Source organism: Hypanus sabinus, chromosome 29 (genome assembly GCF_030144855.1).
Source record: "Hypanus sabinus isolate sHypSab1 chromosome 29, sHypSab1.hap1, whole genome shotgun sequence".
Classification (NCBI taxonomy): domain Eukaryota; kingdom Metazoa; phylum Chordata; class Chondrichthyes; order Myliobatiformes; family Dasyatidae; genus Hypanus; species Hypanus sabinus.
Genome location: NC_082734.1, coordinates 31,576,107 through 31,602,961, shown reverse-complemented (window position 1 = coordinate 31,602,961; position 26,855 = coordinate 31,576,107).

Below are 26,855 nucleotides of genomic sequence, written 5' to 3'. Positions count from 1 at the left end.
GATTGGGTCCCGGTGCCTTGGACTGGATTGGGACCCGGAGCCTTGGACTGGATTGGGACCCGGAGCCTTGAACTGGGACCCGGAGACTTGGACTGGACTGGGACCCGGAGCCTTGGACTGGACTGGGAACCGGAGCCTTGGACTGGACTGGGACCCGGAGCCTTAGACTGGATTGGGGCCCGGAGCTTTGGACTGGATTGGGACCCGGAGCCTTGGACTGGGACCCGGAGCCTTGAGCTGTGACCCGGAGTCTTGGGCTGGATTGGGACCCGGAGACTTGGACTGGATTGGGACCCGGAGCTTTGGACTGGATTGGGACCCGGAGCCTTGGACTGAGACCCGGAGCCTTGAGCTGTGACCCGGAGTCCTGGGCTGGATTGGGACCCGGAGACTTGGACTGGATTGGGACCCGGAGCCTTGGACTGGATTGGGACCCCGATCCTTGGACTGGGACCCGGAGCCTTGGACTGGATTTGGACCCGGAGCTTTGGACTGGACTGGGACCCAGAGCTTTGGACTGGACTGGGAACTGCAGCATTGAACCGGTACCTGGAGCCTTGAACTGGGACCCGGAGCCTTGAACTGGGACCCGGAGCCTTGGATTGGGACCCGGAGCCTTGATCTGGGACCTGGAACCTTGGACTGGATTGGGACCCGGAAACTTGGACTGGACTGGGACCCGGAGCCTTGGACTGGATTGGTACCAAGAGCCTTGGACTGGAACCCGGAGCTTTGGACTGGACTGGGACCCGGAGCCTTGGACTGGACTGGGACCAGGAGCCTTTGACTCGATTGGGACACCGAGCCTTGAACCGGACTGGGACACCGAGACTTAGACTGGGACCCGGTGTCTTGGATTGAGACCTGGAGACTTGAATTAGGACCCGGAGCCTTGTACTGGGACCCTGAGCCTTGGACTTGGACCCGGAGACTTGAACTGGGACCCGGAGCCTTGGACTGGACTGGGACCCGGAGCCTTGGACTGGTACCTGGAGCCTTGAACTGGGACCCGGAGCTTTGGACTGGACTGGGACCCGGAGCCTTGGACTGGACTGGGACCAGGAGCCTTTGACTCGATTGGGACACCCAGCCTTGAACCGGACTGGGACACCGAGACTTAGACTGGGACCCGGTGTCTTGGATTGAGACCTGGAGACTTGAATTAGGACCCGGAGCCTTGTACTGGGACCCTGAGCCTTGGACTTGGACCCGGAGCCTTGAACTGTGACCCGGAGCCTTGGTCTGGATTGGGACGCAAAGCTTTGGTCTGGATTGGGTCCCGGAGCCTTGGACTGGATTGGGACCCGGAGCCTTGGACTGGATTGGGACCCGGAGCCTTGAGCTGTGACCCGGAGTCTTGGGCTGGATTGGGACCCGGAGACTTGGACTGGATTGGGACCAGGAGCCTTGGGCTGGACTGGGACCTGCAGCATTGGACCGGACTAGGACCCAGAGCCTTGGACTGGGACCAGGAGCTTTGCACAGGATTTGGACCTGGAGCCTTGGACTGGATTGGGACCCAGAGCATTGGACTGGACTGGGACCTGGAGCCTTGAACTGGTACCTGGAGCCTTGAACTCGGACCCGGAGACTTGAACTGGGACCCGGAGCCTTGGACTGGTACCTGGAGCCTTGAACTGGGACCCGGAGCCTTGGACTGGACTGGGACCTGGAGCCTTGGACTGGACTGGTACCTGGAGCTTTGGCCCGGACTAGGACCCAGAGCCTTGGACTGGGACCCGGAGCCTTGGATTGGGACCTGGAGCCTTGAACTGGGACCTGGAACATTGGACTGGATTGGGACACGGATACTTGGACTGGTCTGGGATCCGGAGCCTTGGACTGGATTGGTACCAAGAGCCTTGGACTGGAACCCGGAGCTTTGGACTGGACTGGGACACGGAGAATTGGACTGGACGTGGACCCGGAGCCTTAGACTGTATTGGGACCTGGAGCTTTGGACCGGACTGGGACCCAGAGCCTTGGACTGGGACCTGGAGCCTTGGATTGAGACCCGGAGCCTTGAATAGTGACCCGGAGCCATGAACTGGGACCTGGAGCCTTGGACTGGTTTGGGATCCAGAGCGGACTGGACTGGGACCTGGAGCCTTGGACTGGATTGGGACCCGGAGCCTTGTAGTGGACTGGGACGTGGAGCCTTGGACTGGGACCCGGAGCCTTGGACTGGACTGGGACCAGGAGCCTTGGACTGGACTGGGACCTGGAGCTTTGGCCCGGACTAGGACCCCGAGCCTTGGACTGGATTGGGACCCGGATACTTGGACTGGACTGGGATCCGGAGCCTTGGACTGGATTGGTACCAAGAGCCTTGGAATGGAACCCGGAGCTTTGGACTGGACTGGGACACGGAGAGTTGGACTGGACGTGGACCCGGAGCCTTAGACTATATTGGGACCTGGAGCTTTGCACCGGACTGGGACCCAGAGCATTGGACTAGGACCCGGAGCCTTGGATTGAGACCCGGAGCCTTGAATTGTGACCCGGAGCCATGTACTGGGACCTGGAGCCTTGGAATCGATTGGGACCCGGACCTTTGGTCTGGATTGGGTCCCGGTGCCTTGGACTGGATTGGGACCCGGAGCCTTGGACTGGATTGGGACCCGGAGCCTTGAACTGGGACCCGGAGACTTGGACTGGACTGGGACCCGGAGCCTTGGACTGGACTGGGAACCGGAGCCTTGGACTGGACTGGGACCCGGAGCCTTAGACTGGATTGGGGCCCGGAGCTTTGGACTGGATTGGGACCCGGAGCCTTGGACTGGGACCCGGAGCCTTGAGCTGTGACCCGGAGTCTTGGGCTGGATTGGGACCCGGAGACTTGGACTGGATTGGGACCCGGAGCTTTGGACTGGATTGGGACCCGGAGCCTTGGACTGAGACCCGGAGCCTTGAGCTGTGACCCGGAGTCCTGGGCTGGATTGGGACCCGGAGACTTGGACTGGATTGGGACCCGGAGCCTTGAACTGGATTGGGACCCCGATCCTTGGACTGGGACCCGGAGCCTTGGACTGGATTTGGACCCGGAGCTTTGGACTGGACTGGGACCCAGAGCTTTGGACTGGACTGGGAACTGCAGCATTGAACCGGTACCTGGAGCCTTGAACTGGGACCCGGAGCCTTGAACTGGGACCCGGAGCCTTGGATTGGGACCCGGAGCCTTGATCTGGGACCTGGAACCTTGGACTGGATTGGGACCCGGAAACTTGGACTGGACTGGGACCCGGAGCCTTGGACTGGATTGGTACCAAGAGCCTTGGACTGGAACCCGGAGCTTTGGACTGGACTGGGACCCGGAGCCTTGGACTGGACTGGGACCAGGAGCCTTTGACTCGATTGGGACACCGAGCCTTGAACCGGACTGGGACACCGAGACTTAGACTGGGACCCGGTGTCTTGGATTGAGACCCGGAGACTTGAATTAGGACCCGGAGCCTTGTACTGGGACCCTGAGCCTTGGACTTGGACCCGGAGCCTTGAACTGTGACCCGGAGCCTTGGTCTGAATTGGGACGCAAAGCTTTGGTCTGGATTGGGTCCCGGAGCCTTGGACTGGATTGGGACCCGGAGCCTTGGACTGGGACCAGGAGCTTTGCACAGGATTTGGACCTGGAGCCTTGGACTGGATTGGGACCCAGAGCATTAGACTGGACTGGGACCTGGAGCCTTGAACTGGTACCTGGAGCCTTGAACTCGGACCCGGAGACTTGAACTGGGACCCGGAGCCTTGGACTGGACTGGGACCCGGAGCCTTGGACTGGTACCTGGAGCCTTGAACTGGGACCCGGAGCCTTGGACTGGACTGGGACCTGGAGCCTTGGACTGAACTGGTACCTGGAGCTTTGGCCCGGACTAGGACCCAGAGCCTTGGACTGGGACCCGGAGCCTTGGATTGGGACCCGGAGCCTTGAACTGGGACCTGGAACATTGGACTGGATTGGGACACGGATACTTGGACTGGTCTGGGATCTGGAGCCTTGGACTGGATTGGTACCAAGAGCCTTGGACTGGAACCCGGAGCTTTGGACTGGACTGGGACACGGAGAATTGTACTGGACGTGGACCCGGAGCCTTAGACTGTATTGGGACCTGGAGCTTTGGACCGGACTGGGACCCAGAGCCTTGGACTGGGACCTGGAGCCTTGGATTGAGACCCGGAGCCTTGAATAGTGACCCGGAGCCATGAACTGGGACCTGGAGCCTTGGACTGGTTTGGGATCCAGAGCGGACTGGACTGGGACCTGGAGCCTTGGACTGGATTGGGACCCGGAGCCTTGTAGTGGACTGGGACGTGGAGCCTTGGACTGGGACCCGGAGCCTTGGACTGGACTGGGACCAGGAGCCTTGGACTGGACTGGGACCTGGAGCTTTGGCCCGGACTAGGACCCCGAGCCTTGGACTGGATTGGGACCCGGATACTTGGACTGGACTGGGATCCGGAGCCTTGGACTGGATTGGTACCAAGAGCCTTGGAATGGAACCCGGAGCTTTGGACTGGACTGGGACACGGAGAGTTGGACTGGACGTGGACCCGGAGCCTTAGACTATATTGGGTCCTGGAGCTTTGCACCGGACTGGGACCCAGAGCATTGGACTAGGACCCGGAGCCTTGGATTGAGACCCGGAGCCTTGAATTGTGACCCGGAGCCATGTACTGGGACCTGGAGCCTTGGAATCGATTGGGACCCGGACCTTTGGTCTGGATTGGGTCCCGGTGCCTTGGACTGGATTGGGACCCGGAGCCTTGGACTGGATTGGGACCCGGAGCCTTGAACTGGGACCCGGAGACTTGGACTGGACTGGGACCCGGAGCCTTGGACTGGACTGGGAACCGGAGCCTTGGACTGGACTGGGACCCGGAGCCTTAGACTGGATTGGGGCCCGGAGCTTTGGACTGGATTGGGACCCGGAGCCTTGGACTGGGACCCGGAGCCTTGAGCTGTGACCCGGAGTCTTGGGCTGGATTGGGACCCGGAGACTTGGACTGGATTGGGACCCGGAGCTTTGGACTGGATTGGGACCCGGAGCCTTGGACTGAGACCCGGAGCCTTGAGCTGTGACCCGGAGTCTTGGGCTGGATTGGGACCCGGAGACTTGGACTGGATTGGGACCCGGAGCCTTGGACTGGATTGGGACCCCGATCCTTGGACTGGGACCCGGAGCCTTGGACTGGATTTGGACCCGGAGCTTTGGACTGGACTGGGACCCAGAGCTTTGGACTGGACTGGGAACTGCAGCATTGAACCGGTACCTGGAGCCTTGAACTGGGACCCGGAGCCTTGAACTGGGACCCGGAGCCTTGAACTGGGACCCGGAGCCTTGGACTTGGAACCGGAGCCTTGCACAGGATTTGGACCTGGAGCCTTGGACTGGATTTGGACACGGAGCCTTGGACTGGACTGGGACCCGGAGGCTTGGACTGGATTGGGACCCAGAGCCTTGGACTGGATTGGGACCCGGAGCCTTGGAATGGGACCCGGTGCCTTGGACTGGACTGGGACACGGAGCATTGGACTGGATTGGGACCTGGACCCTTGGACTGGATTGGGACCCGGAGCCTTGCACTGGATTGGGACCCGGAGCCTTGTAGTGGACTGGGACCTGGAGCCTTGGACTGGACTGGGACCTGGAACCTTGGACTGGGACCCGGAGCCTTGGACTGGGACCCGGAGCCTTGAGCTGTAACCCGGAGTCTTGGGCTGGATTGGGACCCGGAGACTTGGACTGGATTGGGACCCGGAGCCTTGGACTGGATTGGGACCCCGATCCTTGGACTGGGACCCGGAGCCTTGGACTGGATTTGGACCCGGAGCTTTGGACTGGACTGGGACCCAGAGCTGTGGACTGGACTGGGAACTGCAGCATTGAACCGGTACCTGGAGCCTTGAACTGGGACCCGGAGCCTTGAACTGGGACCCGGAGCCTTGAACTGGGACCCGGAGCCTTGGACTTGGAACCGGAGCCTTGCACAGGATTTGGACCTGGAGCCTTGGACTGGATTTGGACACGGAGCCTTGGACTGGACTGGGACCCGGAGGCTTGGACTGGATTGGGACCCAGAGCCTTGGACTGGATTGGGACCCGGAGCCTTGGAATGGGACCCGGTGCCTTGGACTGGATTTGGACACGGAGCCTTGGACTGGATTGGGACCCGGAGCCTTGGAATGGGACCCGGTGCCTTGGACTGGACTGGGACACGGAGCATTGGACTGGATTGGGACCTGGACCCTTGGACTGGATTGGGACCCGGAGCCTTGCACTGGATTGGGACCCGGAGCCTTGTAGTGGACTGGGACCCGGAGCCTTGGACTGGACTGGGACCTGGAACCTTGGACTGGGACCCGGAGCCTTGGACTGGGACCCGGAGCCTTGAGCTGTGACCCGGAGTCTTGGGCTGGATTGGGACCCGGAGACTTGGACTGGATTGGGACCCGGAGCCTTGGACTGGATTGGGACCCCGATCCTTGGACTGGGACCCGGAGCCTTGGACTGGATTTGGACCCGGAGCTTTGGACTGGACTGGGACCCAGAGCTTTGGACTGGACTGGGAACTGCAGCATTGAACCGGTACCTGGAGCCTTGAACTGGGACCCGGAGCCTTGAACTGGGACCCGGAGCCTTGAACTGGGACCCGGAGCCTTGGACTTGGAACCGGAGCCTTGCACAGGATTTGGACCTGGAGCCTTGGACTGGATTTGGACACCGAGCCTTGGACTGGACTGGGACCCGGAGGCTTGGACTGGATTGGGACCCAGAGCCTTGGACTGGATTGGGACCCGGAGCCTTGGAATGGGACCCGGTGCCTTGGACTGGACTGGGACACGGAGCATTGGACTGGATTGGGACCTGGACCCTTGGACTGGATTGGGACCCGGAGCCTTGCACTGGATTGGGACCCGGAGCCTTGTAGTGGACTGGGACCCGGAGCCTTGGACTGGACTGGGACCTGGAACCTTGGACTGGGACCCGGAGCCTTGGACTGGACTGGGACCAGGAGCCTTGGACTGGTCTGGGACCAGGAGCTTTGGACCGGACTAAGACACAGAGCCTTGGACTGGATTGGGTCCCGGAGCCTTGAACTGGACTGGGAACTGCAGCATTGAACCGGTACCTGGAGCCTTGAACTGGGACCCGGAGCCTTGAACTGGGACCCAGAGCCTTGAACTGTGACCCGGAGCCTTGGACTGAATTGGGACCTGGAGCCTTGGACTGGATTGGGACCCAGAGCATTGGACTGGACTGGGACCTGGAGCCTTGAACTGGTACCTGGAGCCTTGAACTCGGACCCGGAGACTTGAACTGGGACCCGGAGCTTTGGGCTGGACTGGGACCTGCAGCTTTGGACCGGACTAGGACCCAGAAACTTGGACTGGGACCCGGAGCCTTGGATTGGGACCTGGAGCCTTGAACTGGGACCTGGAACCTTTGACTGGATTGGGACCCGGAGCCTTGGACTGGACTGGGACCTGGAGCCTTGAACTGGTACCTGGAGCCTTGAACTGGGACCCGGAGCCTTGGACTGGACTGGGACACGGAGCATTGGACTAGATTGGGACCAGGAGCTTTGGACCGGACTGGGACCCGGAGCTTTGAACTGGGACCCGGAGCCTTGGACTGGACTGGGACCCAGAGCCTTGGATTGGGACCTGGAGCCTTGAACTGGATTGGGACCCGGAGCATTGGACTGGACTGGGACCCGGAGACTTCGACTGGTTTGGAATCTGGAGCCTTGGACTGGACTGTGTCCTGGAGCCTTGAACTGGTACCTGGAGCCTTGAACTGGGAAACGGAGCCTTGGACTGGATTGGGACCCGGAGCCTTGCACTGGACTGGGAACAAAGCCTTGGACTGGGTCCCAGAGCCTTAGACTGGACTGGGACCTGGAGCCTTGAACTGGACTGGGACCCGGAGACTTCGACTGGTTTGGGACCCGGTGCCTTGGACTCGGCTGGGACCTGGAGCCTTGGACTGGACTGGGACCCGGAGCCTTGAATTGGTACCTGCCGCCTTGAACTGGGACCCGGAGCCTTGGACTGGGACCCGGAGCCTTGAGCTGTGACCCGGAGTCTTGGGCTGGATTGGGACCCGGAGACTTGGACTGGATTAGGACCCGGAGCCTTGGACTGGATTGGGACCCCAATCCTTGGACTGGGATCCGGAGCCTTGGACTGGATTGGGACCCGGAGCTTTGGACTGGACTGGGAACTGCAGCATTGAACCGGTACCTGGAGCCTTGAACTGGGACCCGGAGCCTTGGACTGGATTGGGACCCGGAGACTTCGACTGGTTTGGGACCCGGTGCCTTGGACTGGACTGGGACCTGGAGCCTTGAACTGGGACCCGGAGCTTTGAACTGGGACCCGGAGACTTGGACTGGACTGGGACCCTGAGCCTTGGACTGGACTAGGACCCGGAGCCTTGAATTGGTACCTGCAGCCTTGAACTGGGACCCGGAGCCTTGGATTGGGACCTGGATCCTTGATCTGGGACCTGGAACCTTGGACTGGATTGGGACCCGGAAACTTGGACTGGACTGGGACCCGGAGCCTTGGACTGGATTGGTACCAAGAGCCTTGGACTGGAACCCGGAGCTTTGGACTGGACTGGGACCCGGAGCCTTGGACTGGACTGGGACCAGGAGCCTTTGACTCGATTGGGACACCGAGCCTTGAACCGGACTGGGACACCGAGAATTAGACTGGGACCCGGTGTCTTGGATTGAGACCCGGAGACTTGAATTAGGACCCGGAGCCTTGTACTGGGACCCTGAGCCTTGGACTTGGACCCGGAGCCTTGAACTGTGACCCGGAGCCTTGGTCTGAATTGGGACGCAAAGCTTTGGTCTGGATTGGGTCCCGGAGCCTTGGACTGGATTGGGACCCGGAGCCTTGGACTGAGACCCGGAGCCTTGAGCTGTGACCCGGAGTCTTGGGCTGGATTGGGACCCGGAGACTTGGACTGGATTGGGACCCGGAGCCTTGGACTGGATTGGGACCCCGATCCTTGGACTGGGACCCGGAGCCTTGGACTGGATTGGGACCCGGAGCTTTGGACTGGACTGGGAACTGCAGCATTGAAGCGGTACCTGGAGCCTTGAACTCGGGCCCGGAGACTTGAACTGGGACCAGGAGCCTTGGGCTGGACTGGGACCTGCAGCATTGGACCGGACTAGGACCCAGAGCCTTGGACTGGGACCAGGAGCTTTGCACAGGATTTGGACCTGGAGCCTTGGACTGGATTGGGACCCAGAGCATTGGACTGGACTGGGACCTGGAGCCTTGAACTGGTACCTGGAGCCTTGAACTCGGGCCCGGAGACTTGAACTGGGACCCGGAGCCTTGGACTGGACTGGGACCCGGAGCCTTGGACTGGTACCTGGAGCCTTGAACTGGGACCCGGAGCTTTGGACTGGACTGTGACCCGGAGCCTTGGACTGGACTGGGACCAGGAGCCTTTGACTCGATTGGGACACCGAGCCTTGAACCGGACTGGGACACCGAGACTTAGACTGGGACCCGGTGTCTTGGATTGAGACCTGGAGACTTGAATTAGGACCCGGAGCCTTGTACTGGGACCCTGAGCCTTGGACTTGGACCCGGAGCCTTGAACTGTGACCCGGAGCCTTGGTCTGGATTGGGACGCAAAGCTTTGGTCTGGATTGGGTCCCGGAGCCTTGGACTGGATTGGAACCCGGAGCCTTGGACTGAGACCCGGAGCCTTGAGCTGTGACCCGGAGTCTTGGGCTGGATTGGGACCCGGAGACTTGGACTGGATTGGGACCCGGAGCCTTGGACTGGATTGGGACCCCGATCCTTGGACTGGGACCCGGAGCCTTGGACTGGATTGGGACCCGGAGCTTTGGACTGGACTGGGAACTGCAGCATTGAAGCGGTACCTGGAGCCTTGAACTCGGGCCCGGAGACTTGAACTGGGACCAGGAGCCTTGGGCTGGACTGGGACCTGCAGCATTGGACCGGACTAGGACCCAGAGCCTTGGACTGGGACCAGGAGCTTTGCACAGGATTTGGACCTGGAGCCTTGGACTGGATTGGGACCCAGAGCATTGGACTGGACTGGGACCTGGAGCCTTGAACTGGTACCTGGAGCCTTGAACTCGGACCCGGAGACTTGAACTGGGACCCGGAGCCTTGGACTGGACTGGGACCTGCAGCTTTGGATCGGACTAGGACCCAGAGCCTTGGACTGGACTGGGACCTGGAGCCTTGGACTGGGACCTGGAGCCTTGAACTGGTTCCTGGAGACTTGAACTGGGACCCGGAGCCTTGAACTGGGACCCGGAGCCTTGGACTGGATTGGGACCTGGAGCCTTAGAATGGATTGAGACCCGGAACCTTGGACTGGGACCCGGAGCCTTTGTCTCGATTGGGACACGGAGCCTTGGACTGGTCTGGGACCCAGAGCCTCAGACTGTGTTGAGACCTGGGGCTGGACCGGACTGGGACCCAGAGCCTTGGACTGGGAGCCGGAGCCTTGGATTGAGACCCGGAGCCTTGAATTGTGACCCGGAGCCTTGAACTGGGACCCGGAGCCTTGGACTGGGACCCGGAGCCTTGGACTGGGACCCGGAGCCTTGAACTGTGACCCTTAGTCTTGGACTGGATTGGGACCTGGAACTTTGGACTGGGACCTGGTGCCTTGAACTGGTTCCTGGAGACTTGAACTGGGACCCGGAGCCTTGAACTGGGACCCGGAGCCTTGGACTGGATTGGGACCTGGAGCCTTAGAATGGATTGAGACCCGGAACCGGACTGGGACCCGGAGCCTTTGTCTCGATTGGGACACGGAGCCTTGGACTGGTCTGGGACCCAGAGCCTCAGACTGTGTTGAGACCTGGAGATGGACCGGACTGGGACCCAGAGCCTTGGACTGGAAGCCGGAGCCTTGGATTGAGACCCGGAGCTTTGAATTGTGACCCGGAGACTTGAACTGGGACCCGGAGCCTTGGACTGGGACCCGGAGCCTTGAAATGTGACCCAGAGCCTTGGGCTGGATTGTGTCCGGAACTTTGGTCTGGATTGTGTCCCGGAGCCTTGGGCTGGATTGTGACCCGGTGCCTTGGACTGGATTGGGTCCTGGAGCCTTGGACTGGACTGGGACCAGGAACCTTGAACTGGTTCCTGGAGACTTGAACTGGGACCCGGAGCCTTGGACTGGGACCCGGAGCCTTGAACTGTGACCCTTAGCCTTGGGCTGGATTGGGACCTGGAACTTTGGACTGGGACCTGGTGCCTTGAACTGGTTCCTGGAGACTTGAACTGGGACCCGGAGCCTTGAACTGGGACCCGGAGCCTTGGACTGGATTGGGACCTGGAGCCTTAGAATGGATTGAGACCCGGAACCTTGGACTGGGACCCGGAGCCTCGGACGGGACTGGGACCCGGAGCCTTGGACTGGATTGGGACCCGGAGACTTGGACTGGACTGGGACCCGAGGCCTTGGACTGAATTGGTACCAAGAGCCTTTGACTGCAACCCGGAGTTTTGGACTGGACTGCGACACGGAGCCTTGGACTGTTATCCAGAGCTTTGGACTGGTCTGGGACCCGGAGCCTTGGACTGGATTGGGACCTGGAGCCTTGAACTGGGACCCGGAGCCTTGGACTGGGACCCGGAGCCTTGAACTGGGACCCGGAGCCTTGGACTGGGACCCGGAGCCTTGGACTGGGACCCGGAGCCTTGGACTGGGACCCGGAGCCTTGAACTGGGACCCGGAGCCTTGGACTGGGACCCGGAGCCTTGGACTGGGACCCGGAGCCTTGAACTGTGACCCAGAGCCTTGGGCTGGATTGTGTCCGGAACTTTGGTCTGGATTGGGTCCAGGAGCCTTGGGCTGGATTGGGACCTGGAGCCTTGGACTGGATTGGGTCCCGGAGCCTTGGACTGGACTGGGACCTGGAGCCTTGAACTGTGACCCAGAGCCTTGGGCTGCATTGTGTCCGGAACTTTGGTCTGGATTGGGTCCAGGAGCCTTGGGCTGGATTGGGACCCGGAGCCTTGGACTGGATTGGGTCCCGGAGCCTTGGACTGGACTGGGACCTGGAGCCTTGAACTGGTTCCTGGAGACTTGAACTGGGACCCGGAGCCTTGAACTGGGACCCGGAGCCTTGGACTGGATTGGGACCTGGAGCCTTAGAATGGATTGAGACCCGGAACCTTGGACTGGGACCCGGAGCCTTTGTCTCGATTGGGACACGGAGCCTTGGACTGGTCTGGGACCCAGAGCCTCAGACTGTGTTGAGACCTGGAGCTGGACCGGACTGGGACCCAGAGCCTTAGACTGGGAGCCGGAGCCTTGGATTGAGACCCGGAGCCTTGAATTGTGACCCGGAGCCTTGAACTGGGACCCGGAGCCTTGGACTGGGACCCGGAGCCTTGGACTGGGACCCGGAGCCTTGAACTGTGACCCTTAGCCTTGGACTGGATTGGGACCTGGAGCCTTGAACTGGGACCCGGAGCCTTGGACTGGGACCCGGAGCCTTGAACTGGGACCCGGAGCCTTGGACTGGGACCCGGAGCCTTGGACTGGGACCCGGAGCCTTGGACTGGGACCCGGAGCCTTGAACTGTGACCCGGAGCCTTGGACTGGGACCCGGAGCCTTGGACTGGGACCCGGAGCCTTGAACTGTGACCCAGAGCCTTGGGCTGGATTGTGTCCGGAACTTTGGTCTGGATTGGGTCCAGGAGCCTTGGGCTGGATTGGGACCTGGAGCCTTGGAATGGATTGGGTCCCGGAGCCTTGGACTGGACTGGGACCTGGAGCCTTGAACTGTGACCCAGAGCCTTGGGCTGCATTGTGTCCGGAACTTTGGTCTGGATTGGGTCCAGGAGCCTTGGGCTGGATTGGGACCCGGAGCCTTGGACTGGATTGGGTCCCGGAGCCTTGGACTGGACTGGGACCTGGAGCCTTGAACTGGTTCCTGGAGACTTGAACTGGGACCCGGAGCCTTGAACTGGGACCCGGAGCCTTGGACTGGATTGGGACCTGGAGCCTTAGAATGGATTGAGACCCGGAACCTTGGACTGGGACCCGGAGCCTTTGTCTCGATTGGGACACGGAGCCTTGGACTGGTCTGGGACCCAGAGCCTCAGACTGTGTTGAGACCTGGAGCTGGACCGGACTGGGACCCAGAGCCTTAGACTGGGAGCCGGAGCCTTGGATTGAGACCCGGAGCCTTGAATTGTGACCCGGAGCCTTGAACTGGGACCCGGAGCCTTGGACTGGGACCCGGAGCCTTGGACTGGGACCCGGAGCCTTGAACTGTGACCCTTAGCCTTGGACTGGATTGGGACCTGGAACTTTGGACTGGGACCTGGTGCCTTGAACTGGTTCCTGGAGACTTGAACTGGGACCCGGAGCCTTGAACTGGGACCCGGAGCCTTGGACTGGATTGGGACCTGGAGCCTTAGAATGGATTGAGACCCGGAACCGGACTGGGACCCGGAGCCTTTGTCTCGATTGGGACACGGAGCCTTGGACTGGTCTGGGACCCAGAGCCTCAGACTGTGTTGAGACCTGGAGCTGGACCGGACTGGGACCCAGAGCCTTGGACTGGGAGCCGGAGCCTTGGATTGAGACCCGGAGCTTTGAATTGTGACCCGGAGACTTGAACTGGGACCCGGAGCCTTGGACTGGGACCCGGAGCCTTGAAATGTGACCCAGAGCCTTGGGCTGGATTGTGTCCGGTGCCTTGGACTGGATTGGGTCCCGGAGCCTTGGGCTGGATTGTGACCCGGTGCCTTGGACTGGATTGGGTCCCGGAGCCTTGGACTGGACTGGGACCAGGAACCTTGAACTGGTTCCTGGAGACTTGAACTGGGACCCGGAGCCTTGGACTGGGACCCGGAGCCTTGAACTGTGACCCTTAGCCTTGGGCTGGATTGGGACCTGGAACTTTGGACTGGGACCTGGAGCCTTGAACTGGTTCCTGGAGACTTGAACTGGGACCCGGAGCCTTGAACTGGGACCCGGAGCCTTGGACTGGGACCCGGAGCCTTGAACTGTGACCCTTAGCCTTGGACTGGATTGGGACCTGGAACTTTGGACTGGGACTTGGAGCCTTGAACTGGTTCCTGGAGACTTGAACTGTGACCCTTAGCCTTGGACTTGATTGGGACCCGGAGCCTTGGACTGCGACCCGGAGCCTTGAACTGTGACCCTTAGCCTTGGACTGGACTGGGACCCGGAGCCTTGGACTGGACTGGGACCCGGAGCCTTGGACTGGATTGGGACCCGGAGCTTTGGACTGCATTGGGACCCGGAGCCTTGAACTGACCCGGAGCCTTGAACTGTGACCCGGATTGTTCAGCTGTATTTGGTCCCGGAGCCTTGGACTGGATTGGGACCCGGAGCCTTGGACTGGTCTGGGACCCAGAGCCTCAGTCTGTGTTGGGACCTGGAGCTGGACCGGACTGGGAACCAGAGCCTTGGACTGGGACCCGGAGCATTGGACTGGGACCCGGAGCCTTGGACTGGATTGGGACCCGGAGCTTTGGACTGGGATCCGGAGCTTTGGACTGGTCTGGGACCCGGAGCCTCGGACTGTTTTGGGACCTGGAGCCTTAGAATGGATTGAGACCCGGAACCTTGGACTGGGACCCGGAGCCTTTGACTCGATTGGGACACGGAGCATTGGACTGGTCTGGGACCCAGAGCCTCAGTCTGTGTTGGGACCTGGAGCTGGACCGGACTGGGAACCAGAGCCTTGGACTGGGACCCGGAGCATTGGACTGGGACCCGGAGCCTTGGACTGGATTGGGACCTGGAGCCTTGGACTGGATTGGGACCCGGAGCCTCGGACGGGACTGGGACCCGGAGCCTTGGACTGGATTGGTACCAAGAGCCTTTGACTGCAACCCGGAGTTTTGGACTGGACTGCGACACGGAGCCTTGGACTGTTATCCGGAGCTTTGGACTGGTCTGGGACCCGGAGCAATGGACTGGATTGGGACCTGGAGCCTTAGAATGGATTGAGACCCTGAACCTTGGACTGGGACCCGGAGCCTTTGTCTCGATTGGGACACGGAGCCTTGGACTGGTCTGGGACCCAGAGCCTCAGACTGCGTTGAGACCTGGAGCTGGACCGGACTGGGACCCAGAGCCTTGGACTGGGACCCGGAGCCTTGGATTCAGACCCGGAGCCTTGAATTGTGACCCGGAGCTTTGAACTGGGACCTGGAGCCTTGGACTGGGACCCGGAGCCTTGAACTGTGACCCAGAGCCTTGGGCTGGATTGTGTCCGGAACTTTGGTCTGGATTGGGTCCAGGAGCCTTGGGCTGGATTGGGACCCGGAGCCTTGGACTGGATTGGGTCCCGGAGCCTTGGACTGGACTGGGACCTGGAGCCTTGAACTGGTTCCTGGAGCCTTGAACTGTGACCCTTAGCCTTGGGCTGGATTGGGACCTGGAACTTTGGACTGGGACCTGGAGCCTTGAACTGGTTCCTGGAGACTTGAACTGGGACCCGGAGCCTTGAACTGGGACCCGGAGCCTTGGACTGGATTGGGACCTGGAGCCTTAGAATGGATTGAGACCCGGAACCTTGGACTGGGACCCGGAGCCTTTGTCTCGATTGGGACACGGAGCCTTGGACTGGTCTGGGACCCAGAGCCTCAGACTGTGTTGAGACCTGGAGCTGGACCGGACTGGGACCCAGAGCCTTGGACTGGGAGCCGGAGCCTTGGATTGAGACCCGGAGCTTTGAATTGTGACCCGGAGCCTTGAACTGGGACCCGGAGCCTTGAAATGTGACCCAGAGCCTTCGGCTGGATTGTGTCCGGAACTTTGGTCTGGATTGGGTCCCGGAGCCTTGGGCTGGATTGGGACCCGGAGCCTTGGACTGGATTGGGTCCCGGAGCCTTGGACTGGACTGGGACCTGGAGCCTTGAACTGGTTCCTGGAGACTTGAACTGGGACCCGGAACCTTGGACTGGGACCCGGAGCCTTGAACTGTGACCCTTAGCCTTCGGCTGGATTGGGACCTGGTACTTTGGACTGGGACCTGGAGCCTTGAACTGGTTCCTGGAGACTTGAACTGGGACCCGGAGCCTTGAACTGGGACCCGGAGCCTTGGACTGGGACCCGGAGCCTTGAACTGTGACCCTTAGCCTTGGACTGGATTGAGACCTGGAACTTTGGACTGGGACCTGGAGCCTTGAACTGGTTCCTGGAGACTTGAACTGGGACCCGGAGCCTTGAACTGGGACCCGGAGCCTTGGACTGGTCTGGGACCCGGAGCCTTGGACTGGTTTGGGACCTGGAGCCTTAGAATGGATTGAGACCCGGAACCTTGGACTGGGACCCGGAGCCTTTGTCTCGATTGGGACACGGAGCCTTGGACTGGTCTGGGACCCAGAGCCTCAGACTGTGTTGAGACCTGGAGCTGGACCGGACTGGGACCCAGAGCCTTGGACTGGGACCCGGAGCATTGGACTGGGACCCGGAGCCTTGGACTGGATTGGTACCCGGAGCCTTGGACATGACTGGGACTCAGAGCCTTGGACTGGATTGGGACCCGGAGACTTGGACTGGACTGGGACCCGAGGCCTTGGACTGAATTGGTACCAAGAGCCTTTGACTGCAACCCGGAGTTTTGGACTGGACTGCGACACGGAGCCTTGGACTGTTATCCAGAGCTTTGGACTGGTCTGGGACCCGGAGCCTTGGACTGGATTGGGACCTGGAGCCTTGAACTGGGACCCGGAGCCTTGGACTGGGACCCGGAGCCTTGAACTGGGACCCGGAGCCTTGGACTGGGACCCGGAGCCTTGAACTGTGACCCTTAGCCTTGGACTGGATTGGGACCTGGAACTTTGGACTGGGACCTGGAGCCTTGAACTGGATTGGGACCTGGAGCCTTAGAATGGATTGAGACCCGGAACCTTGGACTGGGACCCGGAGCCTTTGTCTCGATTGGGACACGGAGCCTTGGACTGGTCTGGGACCCAGAGCCTCAGACTGTGTTAAGACCTGGAGCTGGACCGGACTGGGACCCAGGCCTTGGACTGGGACCCGGAGCATTGGACTGGGACCCGGAGCCTCGGACGGGACTGGGACCCGGAGCCTTGGACTGGATTGGTACCCGGAGCCTTGGACATGACTGGGACTCAGAGCCTTGGACTGGATTGGGACCCGGAGACTTGGACTGGACTGGGACCCGAGGCCTTGGACTGAATTGGTACCAAGAGCCTTTGACTGCAACCCGGAGTTTTGGACTGGACTGCGACACGGAGCCTTGGACTGTTATCCAGAGCTTTGGACTGGTCTGGGACCCGGAGCCTTGGACTGGATTGGGACCTGGAGCCTTGAACTGGGACCCGGAGCCTTGGACTGGGACCCGGAGCCTTGAACTGGGACCCGGAGCCTTGGACTGGGACCCGGAGCCTTGGACTGGGACCCGGAGCCTTGAACTGGGACCCGGAGCCTTGAACTGTGACCCAGAGCCTTGGGCTGGATTGTGTCCGGAACTTTGGTCTGGATTGGGTCCAGGAGCCTTGGGCTGGATTGGGACCTGGAGCCTTGGACTGGATTGGGTCCCGGAGCCTTGGACTGGACTGGGACCTGGAGCCTTGAACTGTGACCCAGAGCCTTGGGCTGCATTGTGTCCGGAACTTTGGTCTGGATTGGGTCCAGGAGCCTTGGGCTGGATTGGGACCCGGAGCCTTGGACTGGATTGGGTCCCGGAGCCTTGGACTGGACTGGGACCTGGAGCCTTGAACTGGTTCCTGGAGACTTGAACTGGGACCCGGAGCCTTGAACTGGGACCCGGAGCCTTGGACTGGATTGGGACCTGGAGCCTTAGAATGGATTGAGACCCGGAACCTTGGACTGGGACCCGGAGCCTTTGTCTCGATTGGGACACGGAGCCTTGGACTGGTCTGGGACCCAGAGGCTCAGACTGTGTTGAGACCTGGAGCTGGACCGGACTGGGACCCAGAGCCTTGGACTGGGAGCCGGAGCCTTGGATTGAGACCCGGAGCCTTGAATTGTGACCCGGAGCCTTGAACTGTGACCCTTAGCCTTGGACTGGATTGGGACCTGGAACTTTGGACTGGGACCTGGTGCCTTGAACTGGTTCCTGGAGACTTGAACTGGGACCCGGAGCCTTGAACTGGGACCCGGAGCCTTGGACTGGATTGGGACCTGGAGCCTTAGAATGGATTGAGACCCGGAACCGGACTGGGACCCGGAGCCTTTGTCTCGATTGGGACACGGAGCCTTGGACTGGTCTGGGACCCAGAGCCTCAGACTGTGTTGAGACCTGGAGCTGGACCGGACTGGGACCCAGAGCCTTGGACTGGGAGCCGGAGCCTTGGATTGAGACCCGGAGCTTTGAATTGTGACCCGGAGACTTGAACTGGGACCCGGAGCCTTGGACTGGGACCCGGAGCCTTGAAATGTGACCCAGAGCCTTGGGCTGGATTGTGTCCGTTGCCTTGGACTGGATTGGGTCCCGGAGCCTTGGGCTGGATTGTGACCCGGTGCCTTGGACTGGATTGGGTCCCGGAGCCTTGGACTGGACTGGGACCAGGAACCTTGAACTGGTTCCTGGAGACTTGAACTGGGACCCGGAGCCTTGGACTGGGACCCGGAGCCTTGAACTGTGACCCTTAGCCTTGGGCTGGATTGGGACCTGGAACTTTGGACTGGGACCTGGAGCCTTGAACTGGTTCCTGGAGACTTGAACTGGGACCCGGAGCCTTGAACTGGGACCCGGAGCCTTGGACTGGGACCCGGAGCCTTGAACTGTGACCCTTAGCCTTGGACTGGATTGGGACCTGGAACTTTGGACTGGGACTTGGAGCCTTGAACTGGTTCCTGGAGACTTGAACTGTGACCCTTAGCCTTGGACTGGATTGGGACCCGGAGCCTTGGACTGCGACCCGGAGCCTTGAACTGTGACCCTTAGCCTTGGACTGGACTGGGACCCGGAGCCTTGGACTGGACTGGGACCCGGAGCCTTGGACTGGATTGGGACCCGGAGCTTTGGACTGCATTGGGACCCGGAGCCTTGAACTGACCCGGAGCCTTGAACTGTGACCCGGATTGTTCAGCTGTATTTGGTCCCGGAGCCTTGGACTGGATTGGGACCCGGAGCCTTGGACTGGTCTGGGACCCAGAGCCTCAGTCTGTGTTGGGACCTGGAGCTGGACCGGACTGGGAACCAGAGCCTTGGACTGGGACCCGGAGCCTTGGACTGGATTGGGACCCGGAGCTTTGGACTGGGATCCGGAGCTTTGGACTGGTCTGGGACCCGGAGCCTCGGAATGTTTTGGGACCTGGAGCCTTAGAATGGATTGAGACCCGGAACCTTGGACTGGGACCCGGAGCCTTGGACTGGGACCCGGAGCCTTGGACTGGGACCCGGAGCCTTGGACTGGGACCCGGAGCCTTGAACTGGGACCCGGAGCCTTGGACTGGGACCCGGAGCCTTGGACTGGGACCCGGAGCCTTGAACTGTGACCCAGAGCCTTGGGCTGGATTGTGTCCGGAACTTTGGTCTGGATTGGGTCCAGGAGCCTTGGGCTGGATTGGGACCCGAGGCCTTGGACTGAATTGGTACCAAGAGCCTTTGACTGCAACCCGGAGTTTTGGACTGGACTGCGACACGGAGCCTTGGACTGTTATCCAGAGCTTTGGACTGGTCTGGGACCCGGAGCCTTGTTCTGGATTGGGACCTGGAGCCTTGAACTGGGACCCGGAGCCTTGGACTGGGACCCGGAGCCTTGAACTGGGACCCGGAGCCTTGGACTGGGACCCGGAGCCTTGGACTGGGACCCGGAGCCTTGGACTGGGACCCGGAGCCTTGGACTGGGACCCGGAGCCTTGAACTGGGACCCGGAGCCTTGGACTGGGACCCGGAGCCTTGGACTGGGACCCGGAGCCTTGGACTGGGACCCGGAGCCTTGAACTGGGACCCGGAGCCTTGGACTGGGACCCGGATTGTTCAGCTGTATTTGGTCCCGGAGCCTTGGACTGGATTGGGACCCGGAGCCTTGGACTGGTCTGGGACCCAGAGCCTCAGTCTGTGTTGGGACCTGGAGCTGGACCGGACTGGGAACCAGAGCCTTGGACTGGGACCCGGAGCATTGGACTGGGACCCGGAGCCTTGGACTGGATTGGGACCCGGAGCTTTGGACTGGGATCCGGAGCTTTGGACTGGTCTGGGACCCGGAGCCTCGGAATGTTTTGGGACCTGGAGCCTTAGAATGGATTGAGACCCGGAACCTTGGACTGGGACCCGGAGCCTTTGACTCGATTGGGACACGGAGCATTGGACTGGTCTGGGACCCAGAGCCTCAGTCTGTGTTGGGACCTGGAGCTGGACCGGACTGGGAACCAGAGCCTTGGACTGGGACCCAGAGCATTGGACTGGGACCCGGAGCCTTGGACTGGATTGGGACCTGGAGCCTTGGACTGGATTGGGACCCGGAGCCTCGGACGGGACTGGGACCCGGAGCCTTGGACTGGATTGGTACCAAGAGCCTTTGACTGCAACCCGGAGTTTTGGACTGGACTGCGACACGGAGCCTTGGACTGTTATCCGGAGCTTTGGACTGGTCTGGGACCCGGAGCCTTGGACTGGATTGGGACCTGGAGCCTTAGAATGGATTGAGACCCTGAACCTTGGACTGGGACCCGGAGCCTTTGTCTCGATTGGGACACGGAGCCTTGGACTGGTCTGGGATCCAGAGCCTCAGACTGCGTTGAGACCTGGAGCAGGACCGGACTGGGACCCAGAGCCTTGGACTGGGAGCCGGAGCCTTGGATTGAGACCCGGAGCTTTGAATTGTGACCCGGAGACTTGAACTGGGACCCGGAGCCTTGGACTGGGACCCGGAGCCTTGAAATGTGACCCAGAGCCTTGGGCTGGATTGTGTCCGGTGCCTTGGACTGGATTGGGTCCCGGAGCCTTGGGCTGGATTGTGACCCGGTGCCTTGGACTGGATTGGGTCCCGGAGCCTTGGACTGGACTGGGACCAGGAACCTTGAACTGGTTCCTGGAGACTTGAGCTGGGACCCGGAGCCTTGGACTGGGACCCGGAGCCTTGAACTGTGACCCTTAGCCTTGGGCTGGATTGGGACCTGGAACTTTGGACTGGGACCTGGAGCCTTGAACTGGTTCCTGGAGACTTGAACTGGGACCCGGAGCCTTGAACTGGGACCCGGAGCCTTGAACTGGGACCCGGAGCCTTGGACTGGATTGGGACCTGGAGCCTTAGAATGGATTGAGACCCGGAACCGGACTGGGACCCGGAGCCTTTGTCTCGATTGGGACACGGAGCCTTGGACTGGTCTGGGACCCAGAGCCTCAGACTGTGTTGAGACCTGGAGATGGACCGGACTGGGACCCAGAGCCTTGGACTGGGACCCGGAGCCTTGGATTGAGACCCGGAGCCTTGAATTGTGACCCGGAGACTTGAACTGGGACCCGGAGCCTTGAACTGGGACCCGGAGCCTTGGACTGGGACCCGGAGCCTTGAACTGTGACCCTTAGCCTTGGACTGGATTGGGACCTGGAACTTTGGACTGGGACTTGGAGCCTTGAACTGGTTCCTGGAGACTTGAACTGTGACCCTTAGCCTTGGACTGGATTGGGACCCGGAGCCTTGGACTGCGACCCGGAGCCTTGAACTGTGACCCTTAGCCTTGGACTGGACTGGGACCCGGAGCCTTGGACTGGACTGGGACCCGGAGCCTTGGACTGGATTGGGACCCGGAGCTTTGGACTGCATTGGGACCCGGAGCCTTGAACTGACCCGGAGCCTTGAACTGTGACCCGGATTGTTCAGCTGTATTTGGTCCCGGAGCCTTGGACTGGATTGGGACCCGGAGCCTTGGACTGGTCTGGGACCCAGAGCCTCAGTCTGTGTTGGGACCTGGAGCTGGACCGGACTGGGAACCAGAGCCTTGGACTGGGACCCGGAGCCTTGGACTGGGACCCGGAGCCTTGGACTGGGACCCGGAGCCTTGAACTGGGACCCGGAGCCTTGAACTGTGACCCAGAGCCTTGGGCTGGATTGTGTCCGGAACTTTGGTCTGGATTGGGTCCAGGAGCCTTGGGCTGGATTGGGACCTGGAGCCTTGGACTGGATTGGGTCCCGGAGCCTTGGACTGGACTGGGACCTGGAGCCTTGAACTGTGACCCAGAGCCTTGGGCTGCATTGTGTCCGGAACTTTGGTCTGGATTGGGTCCAGGAGCCTTGGGCTGGATTGGGACCCGGAGCCTTGGACTGGATTGGGTCCCGGAGCCTTGGACTGGACTGGGACCTGGAGCCTTGAACTGGTTCCTGGAGACTTGAACTGGGACCCGGAGCCTTGAACTGGGACCCGGAGCCTTGGACTGGATTGGGACCTGGAGCCTTAGAATGGATTGAGACCCGGAACCTTGGACTGGGACCCGGAGCCTTTGTCTCGATTGGGACACGGAGCCTTGGACTGGTCTGGGACCCAGAGGCTCAGACTGTGTTGAGACCTGGAGCTGGACCGGACTGGGACCCAGAGCCTTGGACTGGGAGCCGGAGCCTTGGATTGAGACCCGGAGCCTTGAATTGTGACCCGGAGCCTTGAACTGTGACCCTTAGCCTTGGACTGGATTGGGACCTGGAACTTTGGACTGGGACCTGGTGCCTTGAACTGGTTCCTGGAGACTTGAACTGGGACCCGGAGCCTTGAACTGGGACCCGGAGCCTTGGACTGGATTGGGACCTGGAGCCTTAGAATGGATTGAGACCCGGAACCGGACTGGGACCCGGAGCCTTTGTCTCGATTGGGACACGGAGCCTTGGACTGGTCTGGGACCCAGAGCCTCAGACTGTGTTGAGACCTGGAGCTGGACCGGACTGGGACCCAGAGCCTTGGACTGGGAGCCGGAGCCTTGGATTGAGACCCGGAGCTTTGAATTGTGACCCGGAGACTTGAACTGGGACCCGGAGCCTTGGACTGGGACCCGGAGCCTTGAAATGTGACCCAGAGCCTTGGGCTGGATTGTGTCCGTTGCCTTGGACTGGATTGGGTCCCGGAGCCTTGGGCTGGATTGTGACCCGGTGCCTTGGACTGGATTGGGTCCCGGAGCCTTGGACTGGACTGGGACCAGGAACCTTGAACTGGTTCCTGGAGACTTGAACTGGGACCCGGAGCCTTGGACTGGGACCCGGAGCCTTGAACTGTGACCCTTAGCCTTGGGCTGGATTGGGACCTGGAACTTTGGACTGGGACCTGGAGCCTTGAACTGGTTCCTGGAGACTTGAACTGGGACCCGGAGCCTTGAACTGGGACCCGGAGCCTTGGACTGGGACCCGGAGCCTTGAACTGTGACCCTTAGCCTTGGACTGGATTGGGACCTGGAACTTTGGACTGGGACTTGGAGCCTTGAACTGGTTCCTGGAGACTTGAACTGTGACCCTTAGCCTTGGACTGGATTGGGACCCGGAGCCTTGGACTGCGACCCGGAGCCTTGAACTGTGACCCTTAGCCTTGGACTGGACTGGGACCCGGAGCCTTGGACTGGACTGGGACCCGGAGCCTTGGACTGGATTGGGACCCGGAGCTTTGGACTGCATTGGGACCCGGAGCCTTGAACTGACCCGGAGCCTTGAACTGTGACCCGGATTGTTCAGCTGTATTTGGTCCCGGAGCCTTGGACTGGATTGGGACCCGGAGCCTTGGACTGGTCTGGGACCCAGAGCCTCAGTCTGTGTTGGGACCTGGAGCTGGACCGGACTGGGAACCAGAGCCTTGGACTGGGACCCGGAGCCTTGGACTGGATTGGGACCCGGAGCTTTGGACTGGGATCCGGAGCTTTGGACTGGTCTGGGACCCGGAGCCTCGGAATGTTTTGGGACCTGGAGCCTTAGAATGGATTGAGACCCGGAACCTTGGACTGGGACCCGGAGCCTTGGACTGGGACCCGGAGCCTTGGACTGGGACCCGGAGCCTTGGACTGGGACCCGGAGCCTTGAACTGGGACCCGGAGCCTTGGACTGGGACCCGGAGCCTTGGACTGGGACCCGGAGCCTTGAACTGTGACCCAGAGCCTTGGGCTGGATTGTGTCCGGAACTTTGGTCTGGATTGGGTCCAGGAGCCTTGGGCTGGATTGGGACCCGAGGCCTTGGACTGAATTGGTACCAAGAGCCTTTGACTGCAACCCGGAGTTTTGGACTGGACTGCGACACGGAGCCTTGGACTGTTATCCAGAGCTTTGGACTGGTCTGGGACCCGGAGCCTTGTTCTGGATTGGGACCTGGAGCCTTGAACTGGGACCCGGAGCCTTGGACTGGGACCCGGAGCCTTGAACTGGGACCCGGAGCCTTGGACTGGGACCCGGAGCCTTGGACTGGGACCCGGAGCCTTGGACTGGGACCCGGAGCCTTGGACTGGGACCCGGAGCCTTGAACTGGGACCCGGAGCCTTGGACTGGGACCCGGAGCCTTGGACTGGGACCCGGAGCCTTGGACTGGGACCCGGAGCCTTGAACTGGGACCCGGAGCCTTGGACTGGGACCCGGATTGTTCAGCTGTATTTGGTCCCGGAGCCTTGGACTGGATTGGGACCCGGAGCCTTGGACTGGTCTGGGACCCAGAGCCTCAGTCTGTGTTGGGACCTGGAGCTGGACCGGACTGGGAACCAGAGCCTTGGACTGGGACCCGGAGCATTGGACTGGGACCCGGAGCCTTGGACTGGATTGGGACCCGGAGCTTTGGACTGGGATCCGGAGCTTTGGACTGGTCTGGGACCCGGAGCCTCGGAATGTTTTGGGACCTGGAGCCTTAGAATGGATTGAGACCCGGAACCTTGGACTGGGACCCGGAGCCTTTGACTCGATTGGGACACGGAGCATTGGACTGGTCTGGGACCCAGAGCCTCAGTCTGTGTTGGGACCTGGAGCTGGACCGGACTGGGAACCAGAGCCTTGGACTGGGACCCAGAGCATTGGACTGGGACCCGGAGCCTTGGACTGGATTGGGACCTGGAGCCTTGGACTGGATTGGGACCCGGAGCCTCGGACGGGACTGGGACCCGGAGCCTTGGACTGGATTGGTACCAAGAGCCTTTGACTGCAACCCGGAGTTTTGGACTGGACTGCGACACGGAGCCTTGGACTGTTATCCGGAGCTTTGGACTGGTCTGGGACCCGGAGCCTTGGACTGGATTGGGACCTGGAGCCTTAGAATGGATTGAGACCCTGAACCTTGGACTGGGACCCGGAGCCTTTGTCTCGATTGGGACACGGAGCCTTGGACTGGTCTGGGATCCAGAGCCTCAGACTGCGTTGAGACCTGGAGCAGGACCGGACTGGGACCCAGAGCCTTGGACTGGGAGCCGGAGCCTTGGATTGAGACCCGGAGCTTTGAATTGTGACCCGGAGACTTGAACTGGGACCCGGAGCCTTGGACTGGGACCCGGAGCCTTGAAATGTGACCCAGAGCCTTGGGCTGGATTGTGTCCGGTGCCTTGGACTGGATTGGGTCCCGGAGCCTTGGGCTGGATTGTGACCCGGTGCCTTGGACTGGATTGGGTCCCGGAGCCTTGGACTGGACTGGGACCAGGAACCTTGAACTGGTTCCTGGAGACTTGAGCTGGGACCCGGAGCCTTGGACTGGGACCCGGAGCCTTGAACTGTGACCCTTAGCCTTGGGCTGGATTGGGACCTGGAACTTTGGACTGGGACCTGGAGCCTTGAACTGGTTCCTGGAGACTTGAACTGGGACCCGGAGCCTTGAACTGGGACCCGGAGCCTTGAACTGGGACCCGGAGCCTTGGACTGGATTGGGACCTGGAGCCTTAGAATGGATTGAGACCCGGAACCGGACTGGGACCCGGAGCCTTTGTCTCGATTGGGACACGGAGCCTTGGACTGGTCTGGGACCCAGAGCCTCAGACTGTGTTGAGACCTGGAGATGGACCGGACTGGGACCCAGAGCCTTGGACTGGGACCCGGAGCCTTGGATTGAGACCCGGAGCCTTGAATTGTGACCCGGAGACTTGAACTGGGACCCGGAGCCTTGAACTGGGACCCGGAGCCTTGGACTGGGACCCGGAGCCTTGAACTGTGACCCTTAGCCTTGGACTGGATTGGGACCTGGAACTTTGGACTGGGACTTGGAGCCTTGAACTGGTTCCTGGAGACTTGAACTGTGACCCTTAGCCTTGGACTGGATTGGGACCCGGAGCCTTGGACTGCGACCCGGAGCCTTGAACTGTGACCCTTAGCCTTGGACTGGACTGGGACCCGGAGCCTTGGACTGGACTGGGACCCGGAGCCTTGGACTGGATTGGGACCCGGAGCTTTGGACTGCATTGGGACCCGGAGCCTTGAACTGACCCGGAGCCTTGAACTGTGACCCGGATTGTTCAGCTGTATTTGGTCCCGGAGCCTTGGACTGGATTGGGACCCGGAGCCTTGGACTGGTCTGGGACCCAGAGCCTCAGTCTGTGTTGGGACCTGGAGCTGGACCGGACTGGGAACCAGAGCCTTGGACTGGGACCCGGAGCATTGGACTGGGACCCGGAGCCTTGGACTGGATTGGGACCCGGAGCTTTGGACTGGGATCCGGAGCTTTGGACTGGTCTGGGACCCGGAGCCTCGGACTGTTTTGGGACCTGGAGCCTTAGAATGGATTGAGACCCGGAACCTTGGACTGGGACCCGGAGCCTTTGACTCGATTGGGACACGGAGCATTGGACTGGTCTGGGACCCAGAGCCTCAGTCTGTGTTGGGACCTGGAGCTGGACCGGACTGGGAACCAGAGCCTTGGACTGGGACCCGGAGCATTGGACTGGGACCCGGAGCCTTGGACTGGATTGGGACCTGGAGCCTT